This window comes from Myotis davidii, unplaced genomic scaffold, assembly GCF_000327345.1.
Source record: "Myotis davidii unplaced genomic scaffold, ASM32734v1 scaffold2370, whole genome shotgun sequence".
Lineage (NCBI taxonomy): Eukaryota > Metazoa > Chordata > Mammalia > Chiroptera > Vespertilionidae > Myotis > Myotis davidii.
The window spans coordinates 175,416-179,515 of record NW_006282189.1 but is presented as its reverse complement, the minus strand read 5'-3'; the positions used below and the strand labels follow the sequence as shown (position 1 = coordinate 179,515).

The following is a 4,100-nucleotide window of genomic DNA, read 5'->3' as shown; positions in this document are numbered from 1 at the left end:
AAGGAAATGAGGACCTCAAGACGCTGGTTAGAAGAGGGAGAACGCGCCTGACCGGAGGAGTGGAACGTAGCTGAGGTTTTTAAGCTGAGATGGTAGATTAGGCCCCTGGACAGAGGACCGCACATGGGGCCAAAGGCACTGGCACCCTTGAGTTCACAGTGGAAAGGTGATGGCATCCTGGAGGAAATCAGGGTTCCAGGCCAGGGCAGTACATAGCGATGTCCGCTGGCTGCCCAGCTCAGGGAGGCCACGCTGTGAACAGGCCTCTGAGGTCTGGAGCGATGCAACGACTCTGGGTGCTCTCCAGTCACTTAACATATAAATGCTGGTCCCGGCTTCACTCTCACTGGACGGACTCTCTTGGGAGAAGCAGCTGGAGTTCATCAGAGCACCCCTCACCCCGGTGTTCGGGCGTGACCTCCACCCTTCAGGCCCCCCTCTGTGTGCTTTAAAGAGTTTGCTCCCCAAATCCACGTCCTCTGGCCTCAGTTTCTCAGCAGCATCACCAGTCTTCTATGCAACACTATATTTTTTGCTACTTTCTTGTTTATACTTTTTTTTTCAATAAAGATTTTTAAAATAAAAACAAAGTGTCCTTTTAAAAATATATTTTATTGTCCAGACAGTATGGCTTAGTGATTGAGCATTGATCCAGAAACCAAGAGGGTTGAGTTTCGATTCCTGGTCAGGGCACACGCCCGGGTTTCAGGCTCGATTGATGATGTTTAGGAGGCAGCCGATTGATGATGTTTCTCTCATTGATGTTTCTCTCCCTCTCCCTTTCCCTTTCTCTCTCTAATCATCAATAAAAAAATATATTTTTACTGATTTCAGAGAGAGGAAGGGAGAGATAAACATCAATGAGAGAATCATTGATTGGCTGCCTCTTGCATGCCTGCTACTGGGGATCGAGCTTGAAACTCAGACATGGGAATTGAACTCTGACCTCCTAGTTCATGGCTCAGTGATCAACCCCTGAGCCACATACTTCTTTAAATTAAATGATGTTACACAATCTCCATGGCCAGAGTGAAAAAAAGAAGCATCAATTCTTGGAGAAGTGGAACCTGGAGTCTGAGCTGTCCCATCAAAGGTAGGATTTTCAGGTTGTGGGAAACGTCCCCGCTGCAGGGGAAGCACTCCAGCATCTGGGGCCTGGGCAGAGGCTGCCCTGGGACAGAAACGGCTGTCTTCCCCATTCCCCGCTCTCTGGGGAGGTGGGACTATCCTGGTTCCGGCAGGGACCAACGAGTTGGGGTGGGGCTGGCTTCCTGGAGGGGGAGTTTGGTGCCTGAGTCTGAGCTGAGCTGCGCTGGCTGGAGGAAGGAGCCAGCCGGTCAGTCAGAGGGATTCCCTGCCAAAGGGGGAGGGCACTGCGGGTGGAGACGGCGCCCAGGGATGGCGACCATGGGCAGCAGGTACCTGCCTGGGGGGCTCGGGTCCTCGCACACATTCCCACTTCCCCCTCAGCTCAGTCCTGTGGAGCACAGACGGTCAGCATGCCTATTTGCAGACAAGGAACCAGACTCTAGGAGTTTCAGAACCTGGGCTAGGATCATAGACGCCCAGCCACAGGGGAGGAGGAGCGACGCCGGGGGACGGCCCTAGTGGCTGCTGTTTGTAGTCCATCCGACTGCCCACTCGATGGGGGATGGGTAGAGGCTCCAGCCCATAGGATACAAATATACACAGGGCATAAGCCTCCAGGTGCAGGCAATGGGGCAATGGAGTTTGCCTGTTCCTAGGTCACTGTCGTTAGCAAACTTTAAAAGGGCACCCTTGATGCCAGGTACCTATTTCTAATTCTCACGAGAATTCGTCCATCGTCTCATCCCCTGCTTTTAGCTGCAGAAAGCATCCCAGAAGGTGACAGCTGGCAGGGCTGGAGCCGGGACTAAACCTTGGGAGTCAGAGAGCGGATTTGGTTGTCACAGTGAAGTGGGTCCCCCTGCTCACCACCAGGGGCACCCGACCGGCTGGAGCCTGAATGTGGGACAACCCTGCAGGGAAGAAGGACTTGTGAGCGATCATGAGGCAAGCCGTTGGTGAGTTTGAACAGAGGAATGCTGTGATCAGCTTGGTTCCCAAAGGCTCCCTCTGGCTTCTCTGGTGAGAACAGACTGCAGGGGGCAAGGCTGGGACCAGGGAAGTGGCAGGAGAGGAAGTGGGTGGGCAGACTCTAGACATGCATTGAAGGTGGAGCCCACTGATGGGCTGTGGGGTGTGAGCAGAGTCAAAAATAATCCTATTGACGAAAGTCCCTTAAGTGAAAGGGAGGGAAAGTTACCCATATCACCACTCTAACCTTCTCCCCCACCGCCGCCCGCCCCCCTGGAGATGCTATATACTTTCAGGGTCTTACCATTTTAGGCAGACACATTCTTCAGGTTCTGGCTAAAATTCTTCCTCCTCAAAGCCTGTATTAACCAAATCTACTGCTCACGGGGCACCTGAGTAAAGAGTGCTATCCAGGGGACATTTATTATCTCTTGTAATCACTAAAACAATTTCATGACTTTCTGTGCCGAGTGTCAGGTTAGGGAAGAACTGTTACACGAAAGAGCTGAGGTAGGAAGTCCTGGTGGTGGGAGGGGAATGAGTGCAGGATCAGAGGCAATAGCCAGGGAGTTTTACAGTTTGAGGCCTAGCAAGGGGTCCATATGCAGAACTATCCGGATAAGAGCTAGTGTGTGTTTCTATTGGGTGGAGGGTGAGGGACCTCTATCTTTTCTAAGATTCTCAAAGGGATCTCTGCCCCCCACCAATCCAAATTAAGAGCTATTTTACCTGTTTCACATTTAACAGGACAGAAACAGGGATGGCGGACATGGTGGATTTGAGGGATAGGGAATGAGAAGAGCTCAGGGCTGGGGTTTTAGAACACCCCATCTTCATCTGAAGGCAGTACCCTGTGTACCAGGTGTGGGCCATCATCGCTCACTTGGTTGTTCCCGAAGTTGCGTGGCCTGGCATCAGCCCACATGTCTTCTTTGCTGCTATTGAGCATTCTCCTTCAAACCCTCCGTGCAGCCACCTTCCCTCGCTCTCCTTCCTCTCCAGCGGCTCCTTGAACCCCTGGTGTGGGGAAGAGGCCCCCCCCCACACACCTTTAAAAACATCTTTATAGGTATGACTACGCTTTTAATTAAACATTTTATTATGGAAAAATACACAACATAAAATTTACCATCTTAACCATTTTCATCTACACAACTCAGCAGTATGAAGTACATGCCTGCTGTGCCACCATCATCGCTATCCACCTCCAGAAAGCTTTTCATCTTGTAAAACTGAAACTCTCGCCCTAACCGGTGTGGCTCAGTGGATAGAGCGTTGGCCTGTGGACTCAAGGTCCCAGGTTCGATTCCAGCCAAGGGCATGTACCTTGGTTGGGGGCACCTACCCAGTAGGAGTGTGCAGGAGACAGCTGATCGATGTTTCTAACTCTCTATCCCTCTCCCTTCCTCTCTGTAAAAAATCAATAAAATATATATTTTTTAAAAAATCAATAAAATTTATCTAAAAAAACAAACAAACTGAAACTTTCTATTCATTGTACTAATTCCCACTTCCCCTCCCCCCAGCCCCTGGCAACCACTTTTTTACTTTCTTTGCTTTTAAGTATTCTGCTGACCTTTTAAAAAATACTTTTTTATTGATTTTTTTTTAAGAGAGAGAGAGAAAAGAGAGAAACATCCCCTGCAGGCCCCCTACTGGAGGTTGAGTCTGAAACCCGGGCATATGCCTCCTCCAGGAATCTGGGAATTAAACCAGGGACGCCTGGGTGCATGGGATGATGCCCTCCCCTTGAGCTACACTGGCTCTGCACCTTTAAATGTCTCATTGCACAGGGCTCTGTCCTCTGTCTTCTCTTGCCATTCTGCCTTTTCTAGATCGTCTCATCTACTCCCGAGGTTTTGAATACTCTGCACTGCCTGGTTTCTCTTTTCTCCTTATCCCATGGCAATTTGTTGATTGTTGAAAGAGCTCTTTAGCCTCAAACATAGGATTTTTAAAAAATCATGCGTTGCGCTTATGAATACTATTAACAACTGAGATGAACTCAGGGTAGCCTAAAACTCCTACAACAATTGATTAAT

General features: G+C 49.7%; 1 protein-coding gene and 1 long non-coding RNA gene across 3 annotated transcripts in view; one reads left to right on the top strand and one right to left on the bottom strand.

The window, feature by feature from the left end:
• CBY1 (chibby homolog 1 (Drosophila)) overlaps positions 1–4,100 on the top strand; it is a 16,603-nt gene that overhangs the window by 5,696 nt on the left and 6,807 nt on the right. The gene's annotated exons all lie outside the window — the stretch shown is intronic.
• LOC107184402 overlaps positions 1–4,100 on the bottom strand; it is a 10,840-nt gene that overhangs the window by 4,718 nt on the left and 2,022 nt on the right. Inside the window, exon 2 of the long non-coding RNA XR_001515239.1 lies at positions 989–990. This is a non-coding gene — a long non-coding RNA (uncharacterized LOC107184402). The remainder of the gene's footprint in view (positions 1–988; positions 991–4,100) is intronic.